This window comes from Podarcis gaigeae (genome assembly GCF_964106915.1).
Source record: "Podarcis gaigeae genome assembly, chromosome: 5".
Lineage (NCBI taxonomy): Eukaryota > Metazoa > Chordata > Lepidosauria > Squamata > Lacertidae > Podarcis > Podarcis gaigeae.
The window spans coordinates 7,602,509-7,622,991 of record NC_139681.1 but is presented as its reverse complement, the minus strand read 5'-3'; the positions used below and the strand labels follow the sequence as shown (position 1 = coordinate 7,622,991).

Genomic DNA, 20,483 nt, shown 5'->3' with positions numbered 1-20,483 from the left:
ACAGCCTTGCTGCTACCTACTGAGTCCACAAGGCAGTTGATTCCATACTCCATGAAGTGGGAAAACAAACAAAAACATTTAAAGGAACAGTTGACAATGACAACTACCTGAGGTCATTCAGGACAACCTAGGCAGGTCCAACCAAAGCTCCTTCCCTCCTTTGTTCTGAAGAGGAAACAATGGCCATTCTTATTAATACTTCTTTGGTCATTCTCTGTGCATTTGCCATGAACAGCTGCAAGTCTCTGTGCCCATCAGAGGTTACCAAACTTTTAGGGCCAGTGGGGGTGTTTAAGGGAGCACCTCCAATGTAGTAGAAGGAGGAAGAAGAGCAGTTTCTTGCCTGTTGAGAATTTTTTCATTAGGGTGTATATATTGAGGTACTGGCATATGACCCTGTTGATGTAAAATCCCTTTAGCCAAACCCAAACCCCAAAAAAATCCAGTTCATGAAAGGGGCTATCTATGCCTCTGAGTCTCAGATCTGAGACTGAGATCTTTTGGCTCCTGTTGATCCTGTGTGTGACTAGGCGAGTCCCTGGTCCAAATTTCACCTTCGCTGTAAACGCACCAGGTGGGCTTATCAGCCACAGGTTCCCCAGCCACCTTCTCTCCATCCCCGTCTCGGAGATAAAACACGGACCAACCTTAACCGGAAAAGATTTCCGATGCTGCTGCGTGCGCAAGACTTAGAACTGAAGCCCTACCTAAATGGTAGCGACGTTTGCAGAGATGTCTGGCTTTCCACACGCCTCCATTTCTCTGCTGCTGCAAATGTACTGGCAAAACATCCGTGTGGCTTTCCTGAGATATAATCCTCTCCCTCTCTCCCTCCCCCCCCGCTCTCCACTCGTGCGCTGGATGATGAAAGTAATATCACAAGGGAAACAGTAATAATCTCTTGCATTATCCCTGGGAAGCCGCAGTTCCCCCGCCGCCGGCCCCCCTCCCCCGCCGCCGTATTTGCCGAAGCAAAACAACCCCCCGCCGCCGGGGCGCATCTCCGCTGCCTCGGAGTGGCATCCCCGCGCATCCCAACAGGTGCGCAAAGTTGCGCCGGGAGCGCTCCCTCGAGAACTATGGAGATGACCCCTCCGGAGAGAGGCGCCCCGGGGCTCTCTACCTCGATCGGTGCGCAGCGCGCCCAGAGGCACTCTCGTTCCACCCGGAGGCAGTGGTCCAGGCGGCGCGCGCGCGCGCGCATCTCCCGCGTCCCGCCCCGAGCGCGCAGCAGCGGCTCTTCGTCGTCGGGCCCGGCGCGCCGCGGGGGGCGGGCTTTCGCTTAGCAGGCGGCGGTGGCGGCGGCGTGGGGGGCGCGCGCGCGCGCGCATTTGGCGAGGCCGCGGTTGCGCCGGAGAGCGGAGCTACGCCGGGACCCCCGCCTCCTCGTTGCCGCCCGGGAAGAAGGCGAGAGCCTCGCTTGACGTCAGGAGGAGCCGGCGAGCCAGCCAGCGAGAGCCTGCCGCCTCCTCTCCGCGTTTGGCCGCCGCTTGGCGCGCTTCGTGCGCGCCCAAGCAGCAGCAGCAGCAGCAGCCGGAGGAGGAGGCGCGCCGCCCCACCGGGAGGTGGCTGCCTCGGACGGGGCGCAGCATGCGGGGCGCCTCCGATGCCTCTTGGTGCCCCCGACGCCGCCCCGGCTGCTCCCCATGGAGATCGCGCTGGTAACGCTGGAGAACGGCGGCGCCACGGCCATCGGCGAAGATGGCCCCGGCGGCGGCCTGAGCCGGGCTGAGCGGCTCCCTTGGCTGCCCGAGTGCGGCGCCAAGGAGGGCTGCCCGGAGCCGGGCGCAGCGCGCGGCTCGCCGCGAGGCCTCCTGCGCCCACCCGACGTGGCCATGCTGGCGGCCGACGAGGAAGGGCCCCCCCGCCCGGGAAGGGCCAGGGCCGCGGCGGGGGCCCCCTCGGCCACTGAGCCGCCACCGTCTTCTTCGGCTGCTGGGGGCGACGAGGGCGACGAGGGGCCGGAGGCGGAGGCGGAGAGCGAGCGCGCCCTGGGCGGCCAGCAGCGCGTCCTGCTCAACATCTCCGGGCTGCGCTTCGAGACGCAGCTGGGGACCCTCAGCCAGTTCCCGGACACGCTGCTTGGGGACCCCGAGAAGCGCATGCGGTACTTCGACCCGCTGCGCAACGAGTACTTCTTCGACCGCAACCGGCCCAGCTTCGACGGCATCCTCTACTTCTACCAGTCGGGCGGCAAGCTGCGGCGGCCCGTCAACGTCTCCATCGATGTTTTCGCCGACGAGATCCGCTTCTACCAGCTGGGCGACGAGGCCATGGAGCGCTTCCGCGAGGACGAGGGCTTCATCCGCGAGGAGGAGAAGCCGCTCCCGGCGCACGAGTTCCAGCGTCAGGTGTGGCTTATCTTCGAGTACCCGGAGAGCTCCAGCTCTGCGCGGGGCATCGCCATCGTCTCCGTTCTGGTCATCCTCATCTCCATCATCACCTTCTGCCTGGAGACGCTGCCCGAGTTCCGCGACGAGCGGGAGCTGCGTGCCCCCCTGCTCCCGTCGCCCAACGGCACGGCGGAGAGCGCCCCGACGGCGCCCAGCACCCTCAGCGACCCCTTCTTCATCATCGAGACCACGTGCGTCATCTGGTTCACCTTCGAGCTGCTGGTGCGCTTCTTCGCCTGCCCCAGCAAGCCCGAGTTCTCCAGGAACATCATGAACATCATTGACATTGTGGCCATCATCCCCTACTTCATCACTCTGGGGACGGAGCTGGCTCAGGAGCAGCAGAAGAAGGAGCAGCCGCCGGGCAGCAGTAGCAGCAGCAGCAGCAGCAACGGAGGCCAGCAGCAAGCCATGTCCTTGGCCATCCTGAGAGTCATCCGCCTGGTCAGGGTCTTCCGCATCTTCAAGCTCTCCAGGCACTCCAAGGGGCTGCAGATCTTGGGTCAGACTTTGAAAGCCAGCATGAGGGAACTGGGCCTTCTCATCTTCTTCCTTTTCATCGGAGTGATACTCTTCTCCAGTGCCGTGTATTTTGCTGAGGCCGATGATCCCGAATCACATTTCTCCAGCATCCCTGATGCCTTCTGGTGGGCTGTGGTCACCATGACCACGGTGGGCTATGGGGATATGAGGCCTGTCACTGTGGGGGGCAAAATTGTGGGGTCCTTGTGTGCTATTGCTGGCGTGCTCACCATTGCCCTGCCTGTCCCGGTTATTGTCTCCAACTTCAACTACTTCTACCACCGAGAAACGGACCATGAGGGAGAGGCCATCCTGAAGGAGGAGTCTAGTACTGCTCAAGGCGGCTCAGCCGGGGACTTGAAGAGACGAACCAGCAAAAACTCTTTGGACAAATCCGTTGTGCACTTGGAAAACGCTGAGGGGGTTAACAATGGGACCGGGTCTGTGGAAAAGGCCAACATCAAAGCTAAAAGCAGCATGGATCTCAGAAAATCTCTCTATGCACTCTGCCTGGATACCAACAGGGAAACAGACTTGTAAGACAAGGGGAATAGGAAGAAGGTGAAGTTTGCTTGATGGAATTGTTAGAGAAAGCTAAATGGTACTGTCACTTAGTGTTCATTTTTTGAAATATGGTAGCCGTTTCTTAAGAAACCTTCAGGAAAAAGCAAGTTATTTTGTTTCATTTTGGTTTTTAATGTTCTCCCCTTCCCATGAGACTGTCATCTATTTATAAAACCAGCTAAGACTAAGCTAGACACCTCCCATTATCTAGGAGGCTTTCTAAGCTGTTAAGTGCAAATTGATGTTGCTTGCGGATAATTTATTTTACTAAAAAAGAAACAGTTCATTTGTAGCACAGTTCATTTGTCCAAACCCTGGGAAGTAAATGGATTTATTTGTTGGTACTGTAGTTTCAAGCTGAAATATTTCTATTTTCTATATGTCTGATTATATTTATAGATGAAAAGAGCACTTTTCGGTGATGTATGACTTCATAAAATCTCTAGAAACTTTTAGTGAAGTAATATATCCCCCCTTTTAGTACAAAACTGATTTTCTCGTGTGTGAAGTGAATGTGGTATTTTCAGCCTTCTAGCAGAAAAGTATTTTGTTGTCAGAGTTGGGGTTTTGTTCTCTTGTTGAGCCTTAAATTATTAAAAATGAAGATTTTTTTTCTTAATAAATACATATAATACTGTATAATATTTCTGATAATCCAGTGATGTGCTTTTTATCCCAAGAAACAAAAATCTTAAAAGTTTGTTGCTGTTGCTGTTTGGTTGTTTGTCCTTTATAACTGTTGTTTTTTAAGGGTTTTGTTTTGTTACTAGAAACTGTTTACTATTAATCAGGTTTGATCCAAGTGCACCACAGATCAAAGGCACTGGACATGACATAAGTGGAGCGTGAGAATAAATATGTTCAGGATGTGAAGCCTTTGGAATTGGCACTCTAGATTCCAGGTAGTACCATTTAGTGCTTTCACTGTATGGTTGTCTCACTGACAGTATTCCAGGAATGGTTGCTTCTGAAAGTATCGAATGCAGTTATCTAAATAATGCTCTTGTGGCTTCGATTCTGCATGGGACAAGCATGGAGAAATCTACAATGGGCCCATGTCGCAAGTTTCCTGCACAGAAGTTCCCGAATGATACATGGCAGGAGTCAAGACTACCTTTATGAAGCACAGAACTCCATTGTTCACCTAGGATAACGCAGCCTGCCGTGAAATCAGCTGAGCCATGTCTTCTGACAACCATCTCATCATTTTTGTTGTTGCTGCAGCAAGGAACCAAGTTATATGAGTTTGTGTCGAATTCCCATTTCATTGTGAATGAAGGTTTCAGTCTACTAATGAACATAGAAGAGGACCGTCAATCAAGGTTAGTTTATATCTAACTCAAAACTATTCATGCTGAATTGCATTTGTTAATGAGTGCTTTAGCTAAGAAAGTGAATCAAGGTAGCTTTAAATCACTCTTGAAAGCTTAGCCCCGAGACTCCTTTGAATTCTGTCATGATTAACATATGGCCTAATCCTTCTTTACATGCCAGAAAGACCTCAGTACACAGGAGCATACAGATAGCTCACCCAATCACGGGGATTTGAATCACCGACCTTCTGATCGGCAAGCCCAAGAGGCTCAGTGGTTTAGACCACAGCGCCACCCATTGCTCTGTCCCAGCTCCTGCCAACCTAGCAGTTCGAAAGCACACCAATGCAAGTACAGCGATACCTTGGTTTACAACCACAATCTGTTCCAGAGGTCTGGTTGTAAACCAAAACAGGTTGTAACTCAAGGCGCGCTTTCGCTAATGGGGCCTCTAAAAAATATTTGGTTGTAATAAAAAAGAAAGGGTTGTACAGTGGTACCTCAAGTTAAGTACTTAATTTGTTCCGGAGGTCCGTTCTTAACCTGAAACTGTTCTTAACCTGAAGCACCACTTTAGCTAATGGGGCCTCCTGCTGCTGCCGCACTGCCGGAGCCCGATTTCTGTTCTTATCCTGAAGCAAAGTTGTTAACCTGAAGCACTATTTCTGGGCTAGCGGAGTCTGTAACCTGAAGCGTATGTAACCCAAGGTACCACTGTAATCCAAAAAAAGGGGACACAACACTTCAGGGTTTGACATGGTTGTAATCCAAAATGGTTGTAATCCAAAACGTTTGCCAACCAAGGTACCACTGTAGATAAATAGGTACCACTGTGGTAGGAAAGTAAATGGCGTTTCTGTGCACTCTGATTTCTGTCATGGTGTTCTGTTGCACCAGAAGTGGTTTAGTCCTGCTGGCCACATGACCTGGAAAGCTGTCTGTGGACAAACGCCGGCTCCCTCGGCCTGAAAGCGAGATGAGCGCCACAACCCCAGAGTCACCTTTGACTGGACTTAATCATCCAGGGGTCCTTTACCTTTTACCTTACAGACAGCAGAGCAAAGTGGAAAGACTTTCTTTGGACCCCACCACTTCAAGCTGCCGGTGAGGTGTATCCTCAAGAGACAAAACTCCCAGCTCATTGGAAGATAGCATATCAGGAATGAAGTTTAGCTAAACCCTTCTCTCTAGCATACTTCTCTGTAAACAGGGCTTATTTTTGTGTGGACAATTCAAACACACACCCTACTCACACAACTACTATATTCAGGGCGTGGGATATAACCCTCAGTTTTGCCAGGGGGTAAGTTGACCCTTAGGTTTGTACTATGGGGTGCTCCCCAACTTCACTTCAGAGATAAAAGCAACCAATGAACTGGCCAGAACTTTGCAAGTAAGAGCAGAATTGCCATTCTACGTGACTTGGTGATTTTTAATAGACTTTTTTTGGTCTTACAAATGCACCCACAGAGGCCACATTTTGAATATGAAAAGAAGCTTTTAACCTGTGCCTGGAGAGAAGATTCCTGTATGTTTTCCCTAAAAGCAGCTGAGGGAAGGGGGATATTCATAAGAAAAAACACACATGTCTGAAAATGCAATTCTGTCTCATCTCCATAAATGTTGCTATCCTTCAGTGTTTATTCCTGCTTACTCATACATATGCAAATTGAAAGTTGCCTAAAGAAGCCAAATCTTGCAAAATTCCCCTGTTTGGTCACTTAAAGGCAACTGCCCCCCCCCCCCAATTAAATATAATAAACTCAGCTAAGTCATTATTTTCTCCCTGCAGGGAAGTGAATAGAGGCACATCCATGCTCAAGACTCAAACTAAATTGAGTGGACTTCTTGTTGGGAAAATCAAACCATAGCTGTCAACTTTTTCCTTTTCTTGCAAGGAATCCTAATCAGAGTAAGGGAATTTCGCTTAAAAAAAGGGGAACGTTGACAGCTATGAATCAAACCCTTTCTTCTTTGTGATGTTTATTTCCTGTTCTGGTCAGGTTGGAATTGTGCATTCCATGCAGAAAAGCATAATTAAAGTTGCAACATTTTGAATCTGGGGGTTCAGGATATTGAATTACATGCATTTTTTAAAAAAACTTGTTAATTCCCTATACCTGAAAAAAGTCTTTTGTAATCAGATAAAGAAGCCAAAAAAACCCTCGGTTCAGTACGTGTATTTTAAAAGATGTACCTGACGACTCCAAAAATGTTTTAATAATGGAATTGTGATAAGGATTATTGCTTCTAGTTCAAAAGTACAAGGAGGATAAGGATATATTGACAGATATAAGGAGGAGGATGAAAGTCTTAATATTATTTTCTATGGGATCTTATAGGCAAGAGCACATACAAACTCCCTTCCCTTGGATACAGCTGACAGCTGTTCCAAATTCTGGTGCTGATAAGTTTGGGGCTGAAGGCAGGGTTTACATTTTTACTATTGTCTGGGTAATGGGCAGAGATTATAAAGGTGTAGAGATGCAGGAGGGACGCGGGTGGCGCTGTGGGTTAAACCACAGAGCCTAGGGCTTGCCGATCAGAAGGTCAGCGGTTCGAATCCCCGCAACGGGGTGAGCTCCCGTTGCTCAGTCCCAGCTCCTGCCAACCTAGCAGTTCGATAGCATGTCAAAGTGCAAGTAGATAAATAGGTACCACTCTGGTGGGAAGGTAAACGGCATTTGTATGCGCTGCTCTGGTTCACCAGAGGCGGCTGAGTCATGCTGGCCACACGACCCAGAAGCTGTACGCCGGCTTCCTCGGCCAATAAAGCGAGATGAGCGCCGCAACCCCAGAGTCAGTCACGACTGGACCTAATGGTCAGGGGCCCTTTACCTTTACCTTTAGAGATGCAGGAAGCTGGGGAAGCCACTCTGAAGAAGCATTTTTGAGGTGGATCTGGCAGGGATTCCACCCTATCGCTGATGGGGAAGTCACCCTGGGCTGATCTGGGCCTGTGTGTTTAGGGCCTATGCATTCTGGGCCTATGCATTCAGTGTTTACCACTTGGGCTAACAGTTTATCAAGTTGGAATTGAAAATGAGAAAAATAATCTTTAGGGCAGGGGTAGGCAACCGAAGGCCCGGGGGCCGGATGTGGCCCAATCGTCTTCTCAATCTGGCCTGTGGACGGTCTGGGAATCAGCATGTTTTTACATGAGTAGAATGTGTCCTTTTATTTAAGATGCATCTCTGGGTTTTTTGTGGGGCATAGGAATTCATTCATTTTAAATTTTTTTTCAAAATATAGTCCGGCCCACCACATGGTCTGAGGGACAGTGGACTGGCCCACATCTGAAAAAGGTTGCTGACCCCTGCTTTAGGGGATGCCTGGCACCTCAGAATAGCAGTCTAAAAAATTAGAGGAACATAGCAAACATATTGAAATGGCAGCAGTTCTATGTTAGACTTTTTAGCTTGAGATTTAAAATGCAAAGGTTCTGTTTCAGGTGACAGAAGATTCTTGGCTCATGTCTACCTGATGCTATGCATTCATCATTATGTCCCACTGAGTTTAATGGAGAATACGCTGAACATAACATCTTAGAAGACTCTGGAAAAGTTAAACTTTGTAGCTGTAACAGTTGCAAATGACGAAATCTGTATTTTTAAACAAAGACCTTGGTTTACATTTTCAATAAAACCTTTTAATTTTATTCTGAGAGTGCTTTTGAATGCAAAAAGAATTGGTTGGTATTTGTTGGGGCGGGACAGTGAATCCTGAATACAAAATAAACCTCGGAGTTTTTCCAAACTTGTCAAGCAGAGGGTTTCAGCAATTTAACTGAAAAAGCACATTTGAGAAGTAGACTCTAACCTATGAAAACTAATGCTATAAAAATGGTATTGGTCTTAAAAATGCCAAAGCCTTCTGCTAGTTGAACCAACTGATCTTTGGGGATTTATTGGATATGCACGCTAAATATAAACACACTGCTGGCCAAGAAAAAGCCAATCTTGTTTAATATGAAAAATATTTCCAGAAAGGGAAAATAATACCTTTAAAATCAGAAAAAAGGAGTATCAATAGTCATGAAATAAATAAGAGGATTGACAGAGCTAACCTATATAGGTCTACTTGGAAGTAAGTCTCACTGAATTTGGTGTACTTACTTTCAGGTAAGCGTGTACAGAATTGCAGCATAAACATTTTCTTTTAATTGTATGTGTTCGGGAACCTCGATAAAGTCAACGTTATTAATACAGAACTATAAAAATGGCTCGGAGAGTCTTTCATTTTGTTTGTAAATGCTTTGATACTGTAAAATGAATGGTTGACTATCAAGGGCAGCTAGAATTTCTGAACGCTTCCTTAAAGTCCCTCCATGTTTCACTCTAGGAGAAAGCAGAGGTCCAATATTACTGGATATATGAATTAACAACACCTGAATGGTTGGCACCAACTTGTCTAAACAGATGCTTCAGCATGCAAGTTGCAATAGTGCTTTTAAATGTGAGTTTTCGCTATTTGGATTTCAGTGCTCAAGGAGAAAAAATGCTTCCTCCTGTGTTCCTTTAACTGGGCCCTAAATGATTGGGGCTTTTAAAGTGAAAGCTCTAAACCCAACTGCAAATGGAGAGATAGGGTAGGAACAGCACAAATTAAAGGCCACTTTATGTTAAGAGCATAAACGTGGCACAGCTTTTCTGGGGGAAGAGGGAGTGGTACATATGTTTATGTTCTTTCAGGTCATAGTAGGTTAAGCATCATGGGCCTAGCCAGGATTTATGTCGTGGGGTGTGAGTGCTCAGGACACCCACCTGTCATCATCCTCTGTCTGGCTCTGTCTAGCAGATTTGGGATGAAATGTCTTGACAACAGCTGATTTGCATCCCTTTCTTTTGACCCCCAAGTGCTCAGAAAAATCTGTCAAAACCTTTCTGCAATTTCTACTTTTAGTCAAGTATTTTTATTTATTTACTTGATTTACGGGAGACAGCAGCCCATGCTAAGGATTCCCCTTTTAATCCAGTGGAATTTGCTGTTTTCTCCCTTGGATTATGTAAACTGGTCCCTACCAAGTGGAATGCCAGCCATTTGTAGTATAATAATAATAATAATAATCTCAAAGCCAATTTGTTTTTTTAAAATAGATATTTATTAAAGTTTCAAAAATTATATAAAAACAAAACAAAACAATACAAACAAACAAAAACAAAAACAAGTATAATTTCAATCCCTTATTTTCTTATAACTTACTTCCCCGACTTCCTCATACCTCCCCTTTCTGTATTCCAATTTCTAATTATTAATTCAGCAAATCCTCTCCCTTATTTTTCATTTAGTTTTTAACCTTTCTTTTCTTTTTACTTAACCATTACAGCTGGAAACCACATAATTTTTAAACCAACGTCATTCTAACATTCATTAATTTTGCAATGTTTCTTAAGATAGTCCTTAAATTTCTTCCAATCTTCTTCCGCTGTCTCTCTTCCCTGGTCTCGGATTCTGCCAGTCATTTCTGCCAGTCCCATATAGTCTATCACCTTCATCTGCCATTCTTCCAAGGTGGGTAGATCTTGTGTCTTCCAATACTTTGCGATGAGTATTCTTGCTGCTGTTGTAGCATACATAAAGAATGTTCTATCCTTCTTTGGCAGCAATTGGCCGACCATACCCAGGAGAAAGGCCTCTGGTTTCTTCAGGAAGGTATATTTAAATACCTTTTTCATTTCATTATATATCATTTCCCAGAAAGCCTTAATCTTTGGGCATGTCCATCAAAGGTGAAAGAATGTACCTTCAGTCTCTTTACACTTCCAACATTTATTATCAGGTAAGTGGTAAATTTTTGCAAGCTTGACTGGGGTCATGTACCACCTATAAATCATTTTCATAATATTCTCTCTTAGGGCATTACATGCCGTAAATTTCATACCGGTGGTCCACAACTTTTCCGAGTCAGCAAACATAATGTTTTGACCAATGTCTTGTGCCCACTTAATCATGGCCAATTTGTTTCCTGTCCCACACATCCTTCCACAATCTATTTGAATTTAGAGAGGCTCCTGGAGACATTTATGTCAATCTTCCATTACCTAGCCAATCAGCTCTCTGCACCACTCAAATGTATTGCTCTGGCCAGGAAATCCTACTCATCTGTCTCCAGCCAGTAAATGCATGCTGTAATATTTATTTTTATTTTACTGGGGCCACTGGGGGTTAGCTGTGGCTGTGCAGTTCTCCTTCCTCCTGCCAATGATGACAGTCCAGCCGCAGGATTTGAGCTTAGCAGCTCTGCTATTTAGATAGACAATGCATCCGTTCTGAAGCGCTTTCTTCAAAGGCATATTGGACATTTTGGGAAATCATCTTATTCCCCACGGTACATATACCATTGATTTCTGACACTCATAAATTCTAGTTATGCCTGAACACATTCCTTCTCAATAAGCTAACTGGCCTTCACACTTTTTAAAAAAGCCGGCCTCTAGACGATCTGGAGACCGAATTTAAAATTCCTTCTGTCTGTCACAGGCATTGTAGTTTTGGATAGATTACTCTGGTCTGGCTGGTCTGGTATGTTCTCAGTCCAAGTGCTAGCCAACTAACCAGGGCTTAACAGCAGCCACAGGAATCAAGTAGCACTTTCAAGTGCATGTGCTTTCATAGAATACAGTGGTACCTCGGGTTAAGTACTTAATTCGTTCCGGAGGTCCATACTTAACCTGAAACTGTTCTTAACCTGAAGCACCACTTTAGCTAATGGGGCCTCCTGCTGCCGCCGTGCCACTGGAGCACGATTTCTGTTCTCATCCTGAAGCAAATCTCTTAACCTGAAGCACTATTTCTGGGTTAGCAGAGTCTGTAACCTGAAGCGTATGTAACCTGAGGTACCACTGTACCAAGAACGATGCATCTGATGACGTGAGCCGCAGTCCCACAAATCTTGTGCCCAAATAAATGTGTTAGTCTTGAATGTGCTAGCGATGTTCTTTTTTGTTGTCTTGCTAAAAATGCGCTCACGTGGTCGTTGTGGGAAATAAGAATCTAAAAGAACCTGGCAAATATAAAAAGGCTCTTAACAAAAAAGTATAAGACTGCAAGAGATGGTTCAGATGAGAGCTCGGTGCCTATATATAGTTCAGGATTATGGATTGCACCCTGCCTGCATGTATCACCTAAGCAAGCCTGGCCCAGCCAACAGCCACAAATTGGATTTGCTGAGGAACTGCTTGCAAAGACCAATGTTTGTAGACCTGAATATTCTGCTGAGTCACAGATATTTATTAGTGTTTTTTTTTTCATGATTCCACAAACACATCCCTCCAATTCAAAATTGTGGACATTCTGGTTGGACATAGGCATTTTAATTGCTACCATTCTTTCTCAATCAGTATTATTTTCATAATCTTGTTTTCTCCAAGTAGATCAATGTGACATTCCTGGTTGTCCTTTCCCCCATGTCCTTCACAACCTTGTGGTGAAGGATAGGCTGAAAAACAGTGACCAGCCCAAGTCCCACAGTGAGCTTTGTGGCTGAGTGGTAATTTTAACCCTGATCTCCTAGGTTCCCATAATATCCTTTCCCTTTATTCCGTGTTCTAGAAAATAGATGACAACGTGAGTTAGCTGGGTGAGTTAGTGTAATGTGCAGCTGAGAAAGGGCTGCTACTAGGAGGATAGCTTAAAGTGAGGTCAGCCGTTTTGGAAATATATGCAAATGGAAAATATCCTGAGAGAGTTGCCAGGGCTGGATTCTGGGAAGCCTGAAGCTCTGCTCTGAACAGGAAATCTGATATAGAAGGGAGAGCAAACTTGCTGCATGGGGGCCAAGGGAGGCAGTGAAAGACCGCTGCAGTCTTGCACTGGTGGATGAGGCCCTGTGGGCTTAGTGGGGGTGGGAGGGTGGGTAGGCCTTCCTGCCACACTTGCACTGCTCTGATGCCCATTCTCTGGCCCCGTAGCATAAGGGGTGAAAGGGGAGACATTCCTGTGAATGAGTAAGGCAATGTCGAGCAGCTGGCCAGTGCCAAGAACAACACAACCCAAGTACATGCAAGCGGATGGTTCTGGATGACAAAGCAGCCAATAAAAAAAGGCCTGGACTGGTTCACAGGCCATAGTAAGCCAAACTGTGGTGTTTGTGAGCACATACATGGACTCCCCAAAAGAGCTCACTCTCCCTTCCTTCACTGCTGCACCACATTGAGCTATGACTAGTTTGGCTTCATGTATTGTCTTAATGTTTCCGTGCGCTGCTCTGGTTCACCGGAAGCGGCTTAGTCATGACCCGGAAGCTGTCTGTGGACAAACGTCGACTCCCTCGGCCAGTAAAGCAAGATGAGCACCACAACCCCAGAGTCGTTCGTGACTGGACTTAACTGTCAGGGGTCCCTTTACCTTTATTGTCTTAATGGCTCAAATGGAGCCTTGGGATTTATGGTGTGGCAGCTGTTTACCACTCTAATTTACTTCTTCTTCTGTCCCATACTTATTAGCAACCTGGGCCCCAAATATCTGGGGGAACATCTGGAGGGTCACAGGTTCTCCAACCCCAATCAAGATGCAAACAGGAAAAAATGCATCTGGTAGCAATTGACTGAACTCTCTGTTGAGTGGTTATGGAGGTGCAAGAATCAGAGCGAAGACTCCTTAGCTCTTCATAAACTTTTGTATGCGATTCCACAAAGGTCAAAATCTCAATACTCTGTTATTATTCATATATACACATAAAACCTCCAATGTGAAACTGCTTGGGGAGATAGTGTGGACCTCTGACATCAACCACGGCAATGACGTGGATCACTGACTAAGCTACCAGGTTTGAATCAGTGACTGAAGGTTGTGTTCATGAGGCTGAGCAAGCTGAAGCAAAATTCAAAGAGAGACAGGATTAGTGGAAAGACCAGATGCTCTGGTAGGAGGAATTTACTTGGTGAATGAGGTCATTGCAGGTTTGCCGTCTAGTCTTGCTGCTAGATCCAGCTTTGTACCTGGAGACGCAAATATAGCACATTCTCTTAGTTATATCTAATATAGAGGCTGTACCTCTTTATGAAGAAGATGGATCTCACCACCGCTACCTTCCAGCTTTTGTAACCATTGGATTGGCTACTGCAAAGTGGGGCTGCCCTTGAAGATGAGTTGGCATCTTGAGCACACTACTTGCCCACTACTTGCCAAGATAGAGAGAAGGAATGTTTAATACCTGTCCTTATTAATGCAAGGTGCTGTGGTGTAAACCACTGAGCCTAGGGCTGCCGGTCAGAAGGTTGGCGGTTTGAATCCCTGTGACAGGTGAGCTCTAGTTGCTTGGTCCCAGCTCCTGCCAACCTAGCAGTTCGAAAGCATGTCAAAGTGCAAATAAATAAATAGGTACCGCTCTGGCGGGAAGGTAAACAGCGTTTTTGTGTGCTGCTCTGGTTCTCCAGAAGTGGCTTAGTCATGCTAGCCACATGACTCGGAAAAACTGTCTGCAGACAAACGTCAGCTCCCTCAGCCAGTAAAGCGAGATGAGCGCCGCAACCCCAGAGTGGTGCGCGACTGGACTTAATTGTCAGGGGTACTTTACCTTTAGCTTTTTAGAGTTGGGTAGTGGGATGGAGAGGGACGTGGGTTGCGCTGTGGGTTAAACCACTGAGCCTAGGGCTTGCCAATCAGAAGGTCGGCGGTTTGAATCCCTGTGATGGGGTGAGCTCCTGTTGCTCGGTCCCTGCTCCTGCCAACCTAGCAGTTCAAAAGCACCTCAAAGTGCAAGTAGATAAATAGGTACCACTCCGGCGGGAAGGTAAACGGCATTTCCGTGCGCTGCTCTGGTTCGCCAGAAGCGGCTTAGTCATGCTGCCCACATGACCCGGAAGCTGTTCACGACTGGACCGAATGGTCAGGGGTCCCTTTACCTTACATTCTATATAATGGTAGCACTAGATATGTGAGATTATTCAGACTACATTTCAACTATGTTGTTCAATGGTTTTGAAACTCCATCCTCCTCCATCCTCCATCCTCCTCCTCATCATCTTAATATATTACCTGCCCTTCACCCATCATATTACCTGGAATATGATGCATCATATTACCTGGAATCTTATTAAAGGTAAAGGTACCCCTGCCAGACTCTAGGGTTGTGCAGACACTTCCGGGTCACGTGGCCAGTGTGACAAGCTGCATCTGGCGAGCCAGCACAGCACACGGAACGCCATTTACCTTCCCACTAGTAAGCGGTCCCTATTTATCTACTTGCACCCGGAGGTGCTTTCGAACTGCTAGGTTGGCAGGTGCTGGGACAGAACAACGGGAGCGCACCCCGCCGCAGGGATTCGAACCGCCGACTATGCGATCGGCAGGTCGTAGGCGCTGAGGTTTTACCCACAGCGCCACCCGCGTCCTGGAATCTTATTACGCTTGTATTATTTATATTTTGTAAACAAAACATTAAAAGTATTTTTTAATTTTTTTGCTACATGCATGTATCATGTTTTTTTTAAAAAAATAGCCAAAACTTGCTGAACAAATAATTAATTGGAAATACGTGATCAATATGGTTTAAATTTTATATTCCAACAACTACTTACTAGCAACTTATTATTGAAGACAAAATCGATATTGATATTTTAAGTCATGATCTTTCAATAGAATATACTTTCTGCTTTCAATTTTAAGAAAAGAAACAAAGACAATAGTAACTCTTAAAATGTTAATTCTAGCTCAAAGAGCTGCACACATGCACTGAGAAAAGCAAGATTCCGTGGGTTCAAGGTGCACTTACCCAGTGCTTTTTTCCCTGCAAAAATAGGTGCTGGTAGTCACCATCAAGTAGTGTACCTTTGAGTAAGGTAAAGGTAAAGGGACCCCTGACCATTAGGTCCAGTCGTGACCGACTCTGGGGTTGCAGCGCTCATCTCACTTTATTGGCCGAGGGAGCCGGCGTACAGCTTCCGGGTCATGTGGCCAACATGACTAAGCCGCTTCTGGCGAACCAGAGCAGCACACGGAAACGCCGTTTACCTTCCCGCCAGAGCGGTACCTATTTATCTACTTGCACTTTGACGTGCTTTTGAACTGCTAGGTGGGCAGGAGCAGGGACTGAGCAACGGGAGCTCACCCCGTTGCGGGGATTCAAACCACTGACCTTCTGATCGGCAAGTCCTAGGCTCTGTGGTTTAACCCACAGCGCCACCCACGTCCTGTACCTTTGAGTATCCCCTGGGAAAAAAGCAATGCACTTACCCAAGCTGTGTGTTTCCTTTTGGAAAATGAGGCAGTGGTATCTTTGGGATATATAGTTTATTTGCACATATTTATTTATAGTTTATTTACATGCATTTATTTTTCCTACCCTCCAGAGCAGGAGAAAACAAGCATGCTCCCTCTTCCATGTGACAGCCCTAAAGATATTTGATGATGGCTATCATATCTCCTCTCAAGTCTCCTCTTTTCCAGGCTAAACATATCCAGCTCCTTCAACCATTCCTCGTAAGGCTTGGTTTCCAGACCCTTGAGCATCTTGGTTGCCCTCCTCTGCACACATTCCAGCTTATCAATAATTTTTTAATTGTGGCGCCCAGAATTGGACACAGTTTTCCAGGTGTGGTCTGACCAAGGTAGAACAGAGTGGAACTATTACTTCCCTTGGTCTAGACACTATACTTCTGTTGATGCAGCCCAGAATAGTGTTAGCTTTTTTTGCTGCTGCATCTCACTGTTGACTCATGTTAAGCTTGTGGTCCACCAAGACCCCTAAATTAAGGTTACCAGATTTTTTTTTTCAATGAATCCAGGCACACTTTTCAACTTCCTACTAAATAGATGGATTTTGTCAGGGGACTGATTTGTAAATCCAGGGACTGTCCCCTGGAAACGGGGACATCTGGTAACCTTACTCTAAATCCTTTTCACATTTATAGCTAGAACTGCCAGGTGTTCCCCATCCTATATTTGTGCATCCGGTTCTTCCAGTGTGGTGTAGTGGTTAAGAGCGGTAGTCTCGTAATCTGGGGAACCGGGTTCGCGTCTCCGCTCCTCCACATGCAGCTGCTGGGTGACCTTGGGCCAGTCACACTTCTTTGAAGTCTCTCAGCCCCACTCACCTCACAGAGTGTTTGTTGTGGGGGAGGAAGGGAAAGGAGAATGTTAGCCGCTTTGAGACTCCTGAAGGGGAGTGAAAGGCGGGATATCAAATCCAAACTCTTCTTCTTCTCTTCTTCCTGCCTAAGTGCAAAACCTTACATTTGTCCCTACTGAAATTCATTTTGTTAGCTTGTGCCCAGTTCTCCAATCTGCTAAGGTTATTTTGAATTCTGATTCTGTCTTCTGCGTCATTAGCTACCCCTCCCAGTTTGGTGTCATCTAGGAATTTGGTGAACATCATGGTCTCTGCCACTCTCTAAGCTATACTAAGTCACATTTCTTCTGGCTTTATCCCTGAAGTGAAAGGGGCCTCACCCCCTTGTCACCTCAGAGTTTCCCTTTGATCCATTGTTAGCCTATGGGCTCATTACCCCACAGGCTTAAGACCTCCAAGGAAATTAGTCTGAGTTAATTAGTTTCTAACACTTGTAGATTCCAAGGGATTAGCAAGTTGTCTAATACACAGTTTAGGAAGTTTGCTTTGCTAAATTAGTTCTGTCACACATGTTGATTCCAGAGAATTAAAAGCATCTAACACACATCTTAATACATATGGGTCTAGCATCCAGTTTTAACACACCAGCCTGATTAAATTCTAACAGTAACTTGATCTGGAATTTAGGGTGTCTTGCACCCACAGATTTATAACAACATTCATTCATTACAGGAAGAGCCCAGACACAGTTCCTCCACTCTTCCCATGAGATAACTAGGCAAGAGTTTAAGTGAAGCAACGGCAACACAAAGCAACACTCTTTTTCTATGCGCAATCTGTTTCCTGGGGAAACACACAGTTCTTGACAGCAATCTGTTCCCTCATTCTGCAGTGCCATTTTCTATGCTGAACATTCGACAATGACATGCCTTATATAATTTCATGTTATTCCTTTCAAGAGTGTGGAAGCAGGCTGAGTCACAACTATACTTGTGAGCTGTCAGTGAATAATTGGCCTGGCCTGGCTAAAGTTATGCATTTTAAGTCCCACTGATTTCAGCGTAAGACATGCTCTCAGTGTGCCATTTGCAACAGTGCTGGCTGGATGCCTGGGGTGGCACACAGCCTTGTTTGGGTTCTCAGCAAGGCTGTTAGTATTCTGTACCATTTTTTTCTGTGGTAGGCTGCACCTGAGAAGGGAGTTTTTGCTTTTGGCCTAGAGAGGCAAGGACAGAGCCTTCACAGCAGTAACTCAAGCAGCACGTTACAAGCAAGCTAAGCTGCAATATCTCCTGCTAAGCCCATTGTTTGCAGTTTCCTTTACTGTAAATCCTTGCCATCCTGTGTGCCAGGGGGAGATTGCAGAATGCACAAAAAAGTATACATTTCCTACAAAAGAGACACAAAACTTTTAATTCCTGAGTATGCTAAAGCTATCCAATATTAGAAGCGCTGGGGAAGGCAGCTGTCTTTTTTATAATAAAAAAACAGGTTTTTATGGGCATTTTCTTTCTACACAGTGTGGTGTAGTGGTTAAGAGTGGTAGATTCGTAATCTGGTGAACCGGGTTTGCTTCCCTGCTCCTCCACATGCAGCTGCTGGGTGACCTTGGGCCAGTCACACTTCTCTGAAGTCTCTCAGCCCCACTCACCTCACAGAGTGTTGGTTGTGGGGGAGGAAGGGAAAGGAGAATGTTAGCCGCTTTGAGACTCCTTAAAGGGAGTGAAAGGCGGGATATCAAATCCAAACTCCTCCTCCTCCTCCTCTTCTTCTTCTTCTTCTTCTTCTTCTTCTTCTTCTTCTTCTTCTTCTTCTTCCTCCCTTATCGTCTATAAACAAAAGAGCATCAGACTTCTTTGAGAAGCAAGCCACTATGATCACCTAGAAATCCCTCCTTCCTTCTCCCCACATCCCCACAATAACTAATCTAGTAGTTTTAGTGACATGAAGCTATTGCTAGAGAGCTGCACCCACCCACCGCCCCCAATTTCCCCTAGAAAGGCAAGGTGAGAGCTTCAGTTACAGGAATGCAGGTGTCGCAGGACCCCCCCCCCCCATCATTCAATCTATACAAACTTCACACACACACACACACACAGACACACACACACTACATACGCTACGCTTCTGTTGTAAATTCATAGAAAATCAACCATACATCGGATCTGCACCGTTCCACTTTTATTTTACTCCATGAAGGAAGGACTACAAAATGGGGAAGGTTTGATACAGGGCAGCCATAATCCCTTGAGCATACCAGCACATACACAGGAGCCCTGCCCAGTTGCTATGCCAACCCTGATGGTCCTAGACAGAAGTCCATCAAGGTCACAAAGAACTTGCATATCGGCGTGGATTCAGCACAGACTGGAACAAAGGACAATGATCAGCTCTTCCCTCTGGGGGCAGGAAACTGCAAACTCCCCTTTGTCACCTGGAAAATACTCATGGGGAGGGGGGAAAGGAGGAACCAGCCAAGTGACAAGATACTCAGGTTACCTCCACAACTCCTCCCTCAAGTCCTCCTTTTTGTGATGTAGTTGTGATGTAGTCTTAGGAGTGTAGTTTGGGGGATTAGTAACTAATAAAAGTTGGGGTCTTCTTCTGTTCTGGGCTTCCATTTTGCTTCATCTTGTTGTGGGTGGGAGTCCTGTCACAACAGTTTCCAATAAAGGCCAAGCCTACAGGCTGCTGTTTTGCTCCAAGTTATCCTGGTTGGTGTCTTTGTTTCTTGTCCAAGGGAGCCCTCGGATTCCTCCATTAACACAGGCATGCATGTTCCAGCAAGCTGAGTCAAAACACCTTCTGACAAATCTATATCGACTGCTGTCTCCTGCACGCTCTTGCCATGCTTCCTTATCGTTTGTCAATGTTAACAAAAGAGCACCTGATTCCTTCTGAAAGTGTTAAGCCAAGATATCATAATCTAAAATGCCATTCCTTCTCTTCTCTTCCCACTGTAGCGAACCAGGACATTTGAGTAGCCAGAGGAGGCCAAAATATATGTTAATCCCTTCCCCCCACTCACTGGAAGACCAGAAGGAAGATGCGTTTTTAGATGCCGTTTCTCAGAGTTTGGGGGCAAATTATTCCTGGCTAACTGTATTTAAAAACATTTAAGCCTACCTTGAGCATAAAAGGCAATGTGTTTCATGTTACCAACTAGGAATCTTTGGAATTCCTAGACACCTCACTCTTTCCACTCAATAATATTTATCGTTGATCACTCCTACCACTGCCCTATCTCTGCTATTTTTCACTCCTGTGTTAAAGAGGTCTCCATCCCACTAGAGGTAAAGGTAAAGGGACCCCTGACCATTAGGTCCAGTCGTGACTGACTCTGGGGTTGCGGCGTTCATCTCACTTTATTGGCTGAGGGAGCCGGCATACAGCTTCCGGATCATGTGGCCAGCATGATCATGTGGTCAGCTTCTGGTTCATATGGCGAACCAGAACGGCGCACGGAAACGCCGTTTACCTTTCCGCCAGAGTGGTACCTATTTATCTTCTTGCACTGGGACGTGCTTTCAAACTGCTAGGTTGGCAGGAACTGGGACCGAGCAACGGGAGCTCACCCCATCGCGGGGATTCGAACCACCGACCTTCTGATCGGCAAGTCCTAGGCTCTGTGGTTTAACCCACAGCGCTACCCATGTCCCTATATAGAATGTAGTGACCCTT

At 46.4% G+C, this 20,483-nt stretch overlaps 1 long non-coding RNA gene and 1 pseudogene across 3 annotated transcripts in view; both read left to right on the top strand.

The window, feature by feature from the left end:
* Positions 1-20,483, top strand: part of LOC310844661 — an 85,897-nt gene that overhangs the window by 24,617 nt on the left and 40,797 nt on the right. The gene's annotated exons all lie outside the window — the stretch shown is intronic.
* Positions 1,332-8,450, top strand: LOC310844588 (potassium voltage-gated channel subfamily A member 1 pseudogene; annotated as a pseudogene). Of its 2 annotated transcripts, none has more exons than XR_014568693.1 (2): positions 1,332-4,801; positions 8,244-8,450. The product of XR_014568693.1 is annotated as a potassium voltage-gated channel subfamily A member 1 pseudogene (transcript). The 2 variants fall into 2 exon arrangements; XR_014568694.1 differs by having other exon boundaries at positions 8,045-8,450.